The sequence below is a fragment of the Triticum aestivum genome, chromosome 7D (assembly GCF_018294505.1).
Source record: "Triticum aestivum cultivar Chinese Spring chromosome 7D, IWGSC CS RefSeq v2.1, whole genome shotgun sequence".
Taxonomy (NCBI): Eukaryota; Viridiplantae; Streptophyta; class Magnoliopsida; order Poales; family Poaceae; genus Triticum; species Triticum aestivum.
In genome coordinates, this window is record NC_057814.1 from 96,914,023 (window position 1) to 96,929,123 (window position 15,101).

The window sequence follows — 15,101 nt, forward strand, 5'->3', positions numbered from 1 at the left end:
TGTTTTTGCAGAATATTTTTTAAAACTTTAAAGTGGCAGCTATGAATTTTGCAATATATGGGGCTCCCTGGAGCCCGGGAACGAAACACCACCCTCCTGGTGTGAAACCCCTACATGTCACCAGTGTTTTTTTTTAATTCTGTTTCTTTTTTCCTATCTTCTTTATTTGTTTGTCTTTCTTGTTTCCTTCAACTTAATAATTTTTTTGTTGATCTTTACATTTTAAGAAAATAGTTACTCCCTCCATTAAGAAATATAAGAGCGTTTACATCACTACTTTAGTGATCTAAATGCTCTTATATTTCTTTATAGAGGGAGTATTTTCTAGGGAAAAACATGATTTTTTTAAAAGAATATGAACATATATATATATATATATATATATATATATATATATATATATATATATATATATATATATATATATATATATATATATATATAGGTAAATTATCTGGGACACCTAGGTGCTCGGGCACCTTGCTTGTTTTAGGTAGGTATCGCTGCACAATGATTGTTTGATTTCTTTCCTAACTATTCTTCATGCAAGGCTTTCCATTCTTACATTTTGTTTCCATTTTTAAATATTAGGCATGCAAGACTTGCCATACAATAAATCGTATTATTGTTTATTTTTTCTGACCTACTATGGGTATCTAATACACGTATTTTTGTCTCCTAACTATCTAATACGGATATCAAATACTTACTAACGAAATTATGCACATAAGCGGGTATTATATACCCAATAAATTATTTTCTGAACTACTATGTTCTTTTTTTGTTTCCTAACAATTCAATATGAGTATCTAATACGCGGATATGTATATAATAAATTATTCTATGTTCTAGCTAGTAACGAAATTATATACATACGCGGGTATGCATATACCTACTAACAAAATTATATACATACGTGGGTATGCATATACCTACTAAAAAATTTATTTACATACGTGGGTATGCATATACCAAGTAACGAAATTATGTATGTATGTGGTTACCATGCAAAAAAGTATATGTACGAGTATGTATATACCCAATTATGTGATGTGTATGTCTATGCCTACTACTGAAATTACGTAAAATACACGAGTATTTACATACCTAGTGACTTATTCTACGAAACAATAAGTGCTAATTTTTATTCAGTATGGTATTTTAATCTCCTCCCTTTTCTATGAGGTGACATGCATGCATGGGATGGTTAAAGAATTAAAGCCTGCCAAATTAACTAGTAATTAAGGCATTTACATTTGTTGCCAAATCAGTCGCTGAACACGATCCAACGACGGATAGGCAAGGTGCCTGGGCACCTAGGTGTCCCAAACTGTCGTCCTATATATATATATATATATATATATATATATATATATATATATATATATATATTATATATATATATATATATATATATATATATATATATATATATATATATATATATATATATATATATCTAGTTGCATGATAAACTTTTTAAAATAAATTTTTCCAAAGTATATGGCTATCTATGTAGCCATTGATGAGCAAAATTTTCTCAAATCTATGACTATAAAAAATGGACTTTTTTAGTACTTGAATATATTTTTGTTACTGAACCATGTTACAAAATATGAGATAATGATTTGTTTATACATACAACCATTTAAGCTGAGTCATCTAAACATTGCAATATTTTTCCTATTATTTTAGCCCTTTATTTGGCAACTTTTAAAGAATGTTGAATGAAGGTGTGTTACTTGAAATACATTTAAATTTAAAAAAATGATTTAATGGGTCGTGCCACTAGGCCGACTCATATAGAGACCTCTTCATGTGTTATAGCGAGGTGGGGAATAAGAGGGAGATTCTATTTGCAGAGGTGATGCTACTTGTAATTTGTAATGTCAAGCAACATCCTAAAAAATGAATTAGTTGCACCAATATCCCTTTGTTTTATTGCAGTATATGTTGAGGAACGTAGTAATTTCAAAAATTTCCTACGCACACACAGGATCATGGTGATGCATAGCAACGAGAGGGGAGAGTGTTGTCCACATACGCTCGTAGACCGAAAGCGGAAGCGTTAGCACAACGCGGCTGATGTAGTCGTACGTCTTCACGATCCGACCGATCAAGTACCGAACGCACGGCACCTCCGAGTTCAGCACACGTTCAGCTCGATGACGTCTCTCGAACTCCGATCCAGCCGAGCTTTGAGGGAGAGTTCCGTCAGCACGACGGCGTGGTGACGATGATGATGTTCTGCCGACGCAGGGCTTCGCCTAAGCACCGCTACGATATTATCGAGGTGGATTATGGTGGAGGGGGGCACCGCACACGGCTAAGAGATCAAGAGATCAATTGTTGTGTCTCCAAGGGTGCCCCCCTCCCCGTATGTAAAGGAGTGGAGGAGGGGGAGGGCCGGCCCTCTCTATGGCACGCCCTAGGAGGAGTCCTACTCCCACCGGGAGTAGGATTCCCCCCTTCCAAGTAGTAGGAGTAGGAGTCAAGGAAAGGGGAGAGAGAAGAGAAGGAAGGAGGGGGCGCAGCCCCTCCCCCTAGTCCAATTCGGACTAGGCCTTGGGGGGCGTGCAGCGTCTCTTCTCTCTTTCCCCTAAAGCCCAATAAGGCCCATATACTCCCCGGCGAATTCCCGTAACTCTCCGGTACTCCGAAAAATACCCGAATCACTCGGAACCTTTCCGATGTCCGAATATAGTCATCCAATATATCGATCTTTACGTCTCGACCATTTAGAGACTCCTCGTCATGTCCCCAATCTCATCCGGGACTCCGAACTACCTTCGGTACATCAAATCACATAAACTCATAATATAACCGTCATCGAACATTAAGCGTGCAGACCCTACGGGTTCGAGAACTATGTAGACATGACCGAGACACGTCTCCGGTCAATAACCAATGGCGGAACCTGGATGCTCATATTGGCTCCCACATATTCTACGAAGATCTTTATCGGTCAGACCGCATAACAACATACATTGTTCCCTTTGTCATCGGTATGTTACTTGCCCGAGATTCGATCGTCGGTATCTCAATACCTAGTTCAATCTCGTTATCGGCAAGTCTCTTTACTCGTTCCGTAATACATCATCCCGCAACTAACTCATTAGTTGCAATGCTTGCAAGGCTTATAAGGATGTGCATTACCGAGTGGGCCCAGAGATACCTCTCCGACAATCGGAGTGACAAATCCTAATCTCGAAATACGCCAACCCAACAAGTACCTTCAGAGACACCTGTAGAGCACCTTTATAATCACCCAGTTACGTTGTGACGTTTGGTAGCACACAAAGTGTTCCTCTGGTAAACGGGAGTTGCATAATCTCATAGTCATAGGAACATGTATAAGTCATGAAGAAAGCAATAGCAGAATACTAAACGATCGTGTGCTAAGCTAACGGAATGGGTCAAGTCAATCACATCATTCTCCTAATGATGTGATCCCGTTAATCAAATGACAACTCATGTCTATGGCTAGGAAACATAACCATCTTTGATCAACGAGCTAGTCAAGTAGAGGCATACTAGTGACACTATGTTTGTCTATGTATTCACACATGTATTATGTTTCCGGTTAATACAATTCTAGCATGAATAATAAACATTTATCATGATATAAGGAAATAAATAATAACTTTAGTATTGCCTCTAGGGCATATTTCCTTCAGTCTCCCACTTGCACTAGAGTCAATAATCTAGATCACATCGCGATGTGATTTAACATCAATAGTTCACATCACCATGTGATTAACACCCATAGTTCACATCGTCATGTGACCAACACCCAAAGGGTTTACTAGAGTCAATAATCTAATTCACATCGCTATGTGATTAACACCCAAAGAGTACTAAGGTGTGATCATGTTTTGCTTGTGAGATAATTTTATTTTAGTCAACGGGTCTGTCACATTCAGATCCGTAAGTATTTTGCAAATTTCTATGTCTACAATGCTCTGCATTGAGCTACTCTAGCTAATTGCTCCCACTTTCAATATGTATCCAGATTGAGACTTAGAGTCATCTGGATCAGTGTCGAAATTTGCATCGACGTAACCCTTTACGACGAACCCTTTTTGTCACCTCCATAATCGAGAAACATATCCTTATTCCACTAAGGATAATTTTGACCGCTGTCCAGTGATCTACTCCTAGATCACTATTGTACTCCCTTGCCAAAATCAGTGTAGCTTATACAATAGATCTGGTACACAGCATGGCATACTTTATAGAACCTATGGCCAAGGCATAGGGAATGACTTTCATTCTCTTTCTATCTTCTGCCGTGGTCTGACTTTGAGTCTTACTCAATTTCACACCTTGTAACACAGGCAAGAACTCTTTCTTTGACTGTTCCATTTTGAACTACTTCAAAATCTTGTCAAGGTATATACTCATTGAAAAAACTTATCAAGCGTCTTGATCTATCTCTATAGATCTTGATGCTCAATATGTAAGCAGCTTCACCGAGGTCTTTCTTTGAAAAACTCCTTTCAAACACTCCTTTATGCTTTGCATAATAATTCTACATTATTTCCGATCAACAATATGTCATTCACATATACTTATCAGAAATGCTGTAGTGCTCCCACTCACTTTCTTGTAAATACAGGCTTGACCGCAAGTCTGTATAAAACTATATGCTTTGATCAACTTATCAAAGCGTATATTCCAACTCCGAGATGCTTACACCAGTCCATAGATGGATCGCTGGAGCTTGCATATTTTGTGAGCACCTTTAAGATTGACAAAACATTCTGGTTGCATCATATACAACTCTTCTTTAATAAATCCATTTAAGGATTGCTGTTTTTGTTATCCATTTGCCAGATTTCATAAAATGCGGCAATTGCTAACATGATTCGGACATACTTAAGTATAGATACGAGTGAGAAACTCTCATCGTAGTCAACATCTTGAACTTGTCGAAAATCTTTTGCGACAATTCTAGCTTTGTAGATAGTAACACTACTATCAGCGTCCGTCTTCTTCTTGAAGATCCATTTATTTTCTATGGCTTGCCGATCATCGGGCAAGTCAACCAAAGTTCATACTTTGTTCTCATATATGGATCCCATCTCAGATTTAATGGCCTCAAACCATTTCGCGGAATCTGGGCTCATCATCGCTTCCTCATAGTTCGTAGGTTCATCATGGTCAAGTAACATGACCTCCAGAACAGGATTACCGTACCACTCTGGTGCGGATCTCACTCTGGTTTACCTATGAGGTTCGGTAGTAACTTGACCTGAAGTTACATGATCATCATCATTAGCTTCCTCACTAATTGGTGTAGGAGTCACAGGAACATATTTCTGTGATGAACTACTTTCCAATAAGGGAGCAGGTACAGTTACCTCATCAAGTTCTACTTTCCTCCCACTCACTTCTTTCGAGAGAAACTCCTTCTCTAGAAAGGATCCATTCTTAGCAACGAATATCTTGCCTTCGGATCTGTGATAGAAGGTGTACCCAACAGTAACTTTTTGGGTATCCTATGAAGACGCACTTTTCCGATTTGGGTACCCATCGTCGGTATCTCAATACCTAGTTCAATCTCGTTATCGGCAAGTCTCTTTACTCGTTCCGTAATACATCATCCCGCAACTAACTCATTAGTTGCAATGCTTGCAAGGCTTATAGTGATGTGCATTACCGAGTGGGCCTAGAGATACCTCTCCGACAATCGGAGTGACAAATCCTAATCTCGAAATACGCCAACCCAACAAGTACCTTCGGAGACACCTGTAGAGCACCTTTATAATCACACAGTTACGTTGTGACGTTTGGTAGCACACAAAGTGTTCCTCTGGTAAACGGGAGTTGCATAATCTCATAGTCATAGGAACATGTATAAGTCATGAAGAAAGCAATAGCAGAATACTAAACGATCGTGTGCTAAGCTAACGGAATGGGTCAAGTCAATCACATCATTCTCCTAATGATGTGATCCCATTAATCAAATGACAACTCATGTCTATGGCTAGGAAACATAACCATCTTTGATCAACGAGCTAGTCAAGTAGAGGCATAGTAGTGACACTATGTTTGTCTATGTATTCACACATGTATTATGTTTCTGGTTAATACAATTCTAGCATGAATAATAAACATTTATCATGATATAAGGAAATAAATAATAACTTTATTTATTGCCTCTAAGGCATATTTCCTTCAGTATATACCCTTGACACCACTAAGTTCTGACTCTAGCACCGCTACTGGCTGTTTGATGATCATAGTGGTGGCTATGCTCGCTTCGCATGAAGGGGCCTCCTAATGGGTCGCCTACCATGCGACTCATTAATAGATACAATGTTTTTTTGTTAAATCTCAATTTATATACATTCTAATAATTTTCTAAACCGGTTTTAATATTATAGGTTGAAAAATGATAAAATGTTACAAAATTACGTTTTTAGTGAAAAAAAAAGTTTGTGCATTTGAAAAAAAATTCCAATACAAAATATTCGTTAATGGGCCAACCCATGTACATCCTCGTTGTCGGTTCTGGGAAGCTCCCTGCAGGATCATTCCCTGTTGCCTACAACAAGTGAATATACTACAAGCGAATGAAAGAGATCCGTTTCCCACTTTTAGGTTTTCTATCGGTAGCCTATCAAAACCCCACACTATCAAGTCTAGTAGAGTATAGCAACCGAAGATAACAACTTTCATATAGAAGTAAGAGCAGGGGCGGATCCAGCCCAACCCAGCGCCCCCTTTGTATACTGTAGCAATTGCTACAGTATTATTGCTACAGTCTACAGAGGAAATGGGCCTCACGCCCCGGGCCTGGGGCCTAGATCTGCCACTGAGTAAGAGTATAGTTAGAGCATGCAAACACGGGATGTCTCGATAGAGATTTTGTTCGTGCTTCGGATAGTTGGTGCTATCCTACTCCACGCTGATAAAGGCTTCGAATCACAAAGTTTCTAGGATCACGGAGATCCCAAGTACGAGTTGCATGAAAGAATGAGCTCATAAAGGACTATACCAAGGATCCACGAAGGAGAAACCAACCTATGCTATCATGGCACCAAAAAGGTCTAGTCTCACTCAAAGTAGATCTTCACGAAGTAGACGAGCTTCAAGCCCATACAAACTTTTAGCTTTCTTCACAACCTAAAGACCTAGTCGATCTAGGAGACACACACGCCCTCCAAACGTAACAAGATTGAAATTGCTTTGTGATGAATCTCGTGTTGTTTTGCTTCATAAGATAATCTCATGCCTCAAACTCAACATATGGCTTTTGTATTGGAGATCAAGGAGGGGATCAAAGACCAAAGGTTTGGCTTGATCGTTGGAGTAAAAAGCTCTTTGAACTCAACATAAGAAAGTTGTGTTTTCTCTGAACAAATTTGAGGGGGAGTGGAGTTTGCTTCGAGTGAACTGATGAGATGTGGGGGTATAACTATTATTATAGGGGAGTTGGTAACATCGCCTTCACCTCCTCCCCCGGTTATTTATCTCCCCGCACTTCTCCCTTCACTTTTGTTTTCTAGTAATCTCAACAGATGACGCACAAAATCAAACCAACATAAATAAAATAACTTGAAATAATAATAAAAAACGATACTTTCCAAAACCACGCGATACATTAACTCAACCAAATCAAATAAAATCAACTTCTACCAAAATCTCAACTCAACCAAAACTTTCTTTAACTTCCCCTACCCGTATCCAAATCAAATCAAATCTTACCAAAAGCTCAACTAAATAAAAACTTTCCTTCACTGGTAGAAAATGGGCCTTTAGTCCCGGTTCGCAAAGGCCTTTAGTCCCGGCTGTGCAACCGGGACTAAATATGCGCGACTAAAGACCCCCCCCTTTAGTCGCGCCTCTTACGAACCGCGACTAAAGGCTTTAGTCCCGGTTCTGGTGGCTAACCGGGACTAAAGGCCCGTCCACGTGGGCGCCAGGGGTCCGTCGGGGCGGAGGACCTTTAGTCCCGGTTCTCGTGGCTAACCGGGACTAAAGGCCTCCTCCGCAGGTTTAGGGTTTTAGCCCCCCTAAACCTGGTTTCTTTTTAATTTGTAGTGTTTTATTTCTTTTATATTTTATTTTAATTTTGATGAAGTTTCAGTACACATATTCTACGCTACTATATACATGCATATGAAATTTCAAACAAGAAGAATTCAAGAGGAATATATAATATATATTCAATCTCGGGTGTCCATATACAACTTCGAACAAGTTTCCATACACAATTAGGATGGATGACCATATACAACTTCGAACAAGTTTCAATCTCGGGTATGCATATAAATTTCTTCGTCCTCGGTATAGTGTTCTCCTTTAGGATTGATGACTTCCCTCATGAAAAATCCTGCTAATTCATCTTGAATTGGTCGGAAGCGAGCTTCTGGACTAAGCCTCCTCCGCAAGTTATCCGTCGCCTTCCGCATGCTATCCGATGCCTTCCGCTCAGAGGTGTGTCTCCGGACGTTCTCACAAACATAGTATCCACATAGATTGGTCCCCGGTGGCTGCTTATCCACATTAACTAACCTTCTAAAATCTAGCTCATGTTTGAATTCACCGACAATTTCTTCTGAGAACCGTCTCCAAACCCTACAAGGCAAAGAAAATTAAATGAACAAGGGAGTTATTAGTTACTTGATATTAGAAAATGAACGAAAGAGACTGATCGATATAGAGCTCAAATGATTGAAAATAATTACTTTTGCAGCATTTTTCTCATGTCGGCCCAACGCTTTGGATCCGAATCCATAGAGTCCATGATTAGAACTCTGGAGGTGTGAAGTTCAATATTTAGCAGAATCCAGTGGAACCTGCGGACACGTTACATGCACAGTCATGCATAACTCATCGATTAGACATACCATGCATGGAGTAAACAAAAGAGAATGGGCACAAGAGAGAAACACTCACCCAAAATGGTAAGGAAATAGAATATGACTTTTGAGTTGATGCTTTCTAAGAAACTTGTACAAGTCTTTCTCCACGTCTTCGGGGCGATTTTGTAACACATGTCCATTAACGATATGTGGGTCAATGAACCCAACATCATGGATGTTTCTTATTTTGCATCCTCAAATCTTCAATCTGCATAATAGCGTACGCAACAATATAGTTAGGACAATATATATATAGTGCAGGCAATGAAGAATGAGATGAGGTAGAAATAAATCACTTACAGAACGTAGCAACTCAGCATAGATTTGTCGAGCTCGCGCAGATTGAACAGCTGGAACAATTCACTGATATGAACTTGTACAGAGTACCGTTTGGTGTGATGCTCCTCTGTAACATCCGCATAAACATATTCTTTGTCGGCCCATGTTATGAATTGCTTGTACCAACGTAGCAGATTTCGCATTTGTGGTGGTAGACTCTTTTTGCGCGCAGGCTCGACGAGAGGCCCATTCCGCACATATTGTAATGCTATCTCACATACTGGCGCATCCTCAAGGCCTAAGAAGGCACGAAGAGTCAAACCCATCTCGGACGCTTGTTTCATGGCACTCGCTAGAGTCAATCCAAGTGCTGCCGCAACTGCTATGATCTCGGGGTCCTCTTCCGGACCGGCTTTCACTATGAGCGGGGGGATCGATTGTTTATTCTGCATCCCGAGCTGGTCAACTTGTTTCCCGCTTTTTTAACTTTCTTCTTTCTCCTCCTTCAATATTTTTGCTTGCCTACGAAGTTCATGTCCATAGTCGTCAGGCATATTCAGCTCGGCTTGGGACGGTGTCGTCAAAAAATCCTTAGCCCACTTCTTTTGCTTCTCAGTGAATACTTGCTTGGGCTCAGGCTCTTTTATCGCCTTCGTATCCGCCTTCCATTTCTCATAATGAGCAGACGCGGCCAATTTGGTTTCAGCTTCACTAAGTTCCCAAGGCCTTGGGAGGAGAGGCTTCAGTGATGGCTCCGGTACCCTTGTGGTCTTAGGCACATAAGGGTCCGGGTTAATAGTCCAGGAGCGGGTTTCCTTGCTGTCCGCCTGCTTCTGCTTCTTCGCCGGAGGTGGATTGGGGGGCGTCGTACCCGCCGGAGGAGGATTGGGGGGCGTCGTACCCGCCGGAGGAGGATTGGGTGGCGGCGGCTGCTTACCCGCCGGAGGTTGTGGATCGGGGGACGGCGTCGAATGGCGTGAAGGAGGTGTAGGTGAACCACCACGACCACCACCACCGCCACCACCACCACCACCACCACCATCGGAGGGGGGTGGACTTGTTAGCCTTGGCGCCTCGCCTGGAAACACTATGTACTTCTTTTTCCATAGAATGATCTGGCGCTTGACATCTCCAAGTCTCCTCTCCCCTTCGGGTGTAGCTTTGTCAATCTCTAGGTCCTCAAACTCTTGGACTATGTCTTCCACCGTGACACGAGCATAGCCATATGCAATGGGGTTGTTGTGGTGGAGTGCTCCAGGTGTACAGGGTAAAGCACTGCTGGTAGCTACCTTCGTGGAAACGTTCCCCATTGGATAATGCAGATCACATTCTTTCATCTCCTTTACATCATCCACGGGGTAGTGAGGCTCCGGTGCACGAATCTCGATCATCGGTGCATTAGCACCAGGCGGGGCATCCGTGGAAGCCACGCTGCTTCTCCGCTGCTAGCTTCCGCGATCCGCTTCATGATCTTCATGCGGCCCTGCAGCCGATTTTTCTTTTACTAGTTCATGCACGGTCTGCTTCAACTCATGGAGTTCTGATGCAAACTTCGCCAAAAGATCTGCATCCCGGTCCGTCTTTCTCTTACGGCTTCTGTAACAGTACGGGTCATTGTCCTGGGAAAACCCTACTTTCCACGGAATTCTGCCTTTGCCTCGTACACGTCCTCCGTGTTCATCATTCCCGAGGGCTGTTGTCAGTGCGTCTTTCTCTCTGTTGAACTTGATCAAGCCCTCTTGAGCTTGGGTCATTGCGTCAATAAGGGCTTGGGTGGGAGCAAACTTTTTCTTCCGGTGAACACACACCCCTGTCTCCGGGTCTAGCGATCCCCCATGCCCGTACCACCAGCTTTTGGCCCTTGGGTCCCATCCCTCTGTACCTAGAGGGATTCCTCACACCCTCAGGTCCTCCTCCATCTTCTGCCACTTAGGCTCCGAAAGGCGGTATCCTCCTGGCCCCATAATATGATGGAACTTTTTCTTACTCGCATTATCCTTATTTTTTTCGATATTTCCTTGAAATGCTCTGATTTCTTTTGCCTCACAAATTCTGGCCAATCATCTTTCAGTTTCTCATGTTGTCCATTGAAATCCGGAGTCTTGCCCTTCTTGACATAGTCACGAGTTAAATTTTTCTTGAAGTTCCGGAATGCTTCGGCCATCTTCTGAAGAGCGAACTCTTTAACTAGCCTCCTCCTCTCACGTCCACCCGGAACCTCGTTACCGAATTCATCGACTTTGTTGTATTCCGGAGGTAGAATGAAATGTTCCATAAGCTTTCTCCAGCAATCCTTTTTCGTTCTCTTGTCGACAAAACTGAAACCAAGACGTGCCTTCTTTGGCTCCTTCCATTCCTGGACGGTGATCGGGACGTTGTCTCTAACAACGACTCCGCATTGGTTGATAAACTTTGAGGTGTGCTGTAGGGGCTTGCCGGTTTCACTGACAAAATCAATGGCATATGTTTCTCCTGTTTTCATCGCCTTGGATTTGCCACGCTTTGTCGTACTCGATCCGGCCGAGGGCTAAAAAAAGAAAGAGAGTCGCGCTCGTTAATACATATGTATTCACATTTCAGTAAGTTTGTATCACGAGAGGCTCAATGTATATATATACCTCGCCGGAGGTGGTTGCTACTTGCAATTCGAGATCGTCGTTTGTTGACGGTTGACCTCCGTCGACAATGTCCGTTCCTTCACCTTCTTGATCATCGACAATGTCTGTTCCACCGTCAAGGTTCAGAAAAGAAGAGACTACATCCTCTTCTTGCTCATATTCTAAGCCCGGCACATAAGGAATCTCGTTGTTTATGATGCCCATTAAATAACGTTTAGCCTCCGGATCCCTAAGCGGCTCGGCTATCGTCCGCCATATGTCACTCCTGCATGTAGTAAAAATTAATTAAGTATAAAGAAATTAAAAAATAAGATTAAGGGGACATAGAGGAGGAGGAGCGACGGTTTTTGCTTTCATCGTCCGCCATTTTTGCTTTCATTTCAGCCATTTTTGGAAAACAACAAAAACAGAAATACTTTAGATGTCAAACTGCATGTATAAGGTTGAAAACATGTGCCAAATGTTTCACTGAACATTTTGAGGCATTAAACATAATTTTGGGATAATTATTTAATTAGTTATGCCATTTTCTTTAACTTTTCTTTTATGACCAGAACAGAAAATTGATGTTTTTCTTTTTCTTTTAATTAGTTATGCCATTTTCTTTTTCCTTTTCTTTTAATTAGGTGCGGTGGCGGCGGCAACTCGCAGGGCAGTTGCGGCGGCGGTGGCAGCGCAGGGAAGGGGCGGCAGCACGTGGCGGCGCGGGGGGAATGGGAGCGGAGCTCACTGGGGGCGGCGGCGGCAGCGCGCAGGGGCAGGGGCAGCGGTGGCGGCGGCGCGCAGGGCAGGGCAGGGGCGGCGGCGGCATTGCAGGGCAAGGGCGGCGGCGTAGGGCATGGGAAGTGGGGGCAGAGCTCACTGGGGGCGGCGGAGCTCACTTGGGGAGCGTGCAGGCTCGGGGAAGGGCGGCGCAGCAGTAGCCTGGCGGCGTCGGCATCGATCGACGTCGGGGCAGGGCGTCGGCGTCGAGAGGAGAATGGGAGGTGGGGGAAAATGTACTAAGTGCTGTATATATAGAGTGAGCATTGGTCCCGGTTCGTGGCACCAACCGGGACCAATGCCCCCCTTTAGTCCCAGTTGGGGACACCAACCGCGACTAAAGGTACCCTTTAGTCGCGGTTGGTGTCCCCAACCGGGACTAAAGGTTCTTTCGCGCCGCTTTCGTTCCCGCGCGGAAAGAGCCTTTAGTCGCAGTTCGTGTCACGAACCGCGACTAAAGGTCCTTTTTCATATATATCAAAAAATTCAGAAAAATAAAACTAATTCATTTTAAAATCTTAAAAATACAAATAATATATCAAAAAATTCAGAAAAATAAAACTAATTCATTTTAAAATCTTAAAAATACAAATAATATATCAAAAAATTCAGAAAAATAAAACTAATTCATTTTAAAATCTTAAAAATACAAATAATATATCAAAAAATTCAGAAAAATAAAACTAATTCATTTTAAAATCTTAAAAATACAAATAATATATCAAAAAATTCAGAAAAATAAAATTAATTCGTTTTAAAATCTTTAAAATACAAATAATATATCAAAAAATTCAGAAAAATAAAACTAATTCATTTTAAAATCTTAAAAATACAAATAATATATCAAATACAAATCATCCGGATTCGCCATCGTACGTTTTAATTCACATGATCCATTCAACAAAGTTTGGTACAATAAATTATTACACATCAATTCTTCCCTTGTGTCCCTGCTTGCTTACACATCAATTATTCGGAAGCAATTGCGTCATAATCACGTGGCAGTCGTGAGACTTCAGGTTTAGGAACTTTTTGTCCGCCATGTTTATTATTCCCTTTATATTCGACGAGAAGCCAGATGGGACCTTCATACTGCTCAGGCATTCAAAAAAAATGACCTTCTCTTCTTTGGTAAGAGCGTAGCTGGCACGACCTTGAAACCATTCCGGATGCCGGTCATCTGGGTCTTTCAAAAGTTGCTGGTCCTGCCGTGCTTCCTTTGTATCATTTGTCTTCCCATACACGCCCAAGAAGCTTAGCAGGTTCACGCAAATATTCTTCGTAACATGCATCACGTCGATTGCAGAGCGGACATTTAGGACTTTCTAATATTCTAGCTCCCAAAATATAGATTTCTTCTTCCACATGGGTGCGTGCCCGTCAACTCCCCGCGGAACTGATTGTCCGCCAGGACCCTTTCCAAAGATGACTTTCAAATCCTTGACCATATCAAATATCTCAGCACCAGTACGTTCCGCAGGCTTCGGCCGGTGATCTGCCTTGCCGTTGAAATGCTTGCCTTTCTTTCTTACGTTATGATTTCGGGGAAGAAATCGACGATGACCCAGGTACACGTTCTTCTTACAATTACCCAAACGTACACTTTCAGTCTCATGTAAGCAGTGCGTGCATGCATTGTATCCCTTATTTGTCTGTCCCGAAAGGTTACTGAGAGCAGGCCAATCGTTGATGGTTACAAAAAGCAACGCTCGTAGGTCAAATTCCTCTTCTTTGTGCTCATCCCAGACACGTACACCAGGTCTGCCCCACAACTGTAAAAGTTCATCAACTAATGGCCTTAGGTACACATCGATGTCGTTCCCGGGTTGCTTTGGACCTTGGATGAGCACTGGCATCATAATGAACTTCCGCTTCATGCACAACCAAGGAGGAAGGTTGTAGATGCATAGAGTCACGGGCCAGGTGCTATGGCTGGAGCTCTGCTCGCCAAAAGGATTCATGCCATCAGTACTTAGACCAAATCTTATGTTCCTTGCGTCAGCTGCAAAATCTTTGAACACTTTGTCGATCTTTCTCCATTGCGTTCCATCAGCGGGGTGTCTCAACTCCCCGTCGGACTTACGGTCCTCTTTGTGCCATCGCAACGACTTGGCATGCTTTTTGTTCCTGAACAGACGTTTCAACCGTGGTATTATAGGAGCATACCACATCACCTTGGCGGGAACCCTCTTCCTGGGTTTCTCGCCCTCAACATCGTCACCAGGGTCATCGCCTCTGATCTTATAACGCAATGCAGTGCATACAGGGCATTCATTCAATTTCTCGTATTCACCGCGGTAGAGGATGCAGTCGTTAATGCATGCATGTATCTTCAGAACCTCTAAACCTAGAGGGCAGACAACCTTCTTTGCTTCGTACGTACTGGCGGGCAACTCGTTATTCTTCGGAAACATATTCTTCAACATTTTCAGCAAATTTTCAAATGATGAGTCAGCTACACCTTCCCGTGCCTTCCAGTTTAGCAAATCCAGTGTGCAGCCCAGCTTTTTCAGACTATTATCGCATCCTGGGTACAACGACTTTTTGTGATCCTCTAACATGCGATCCA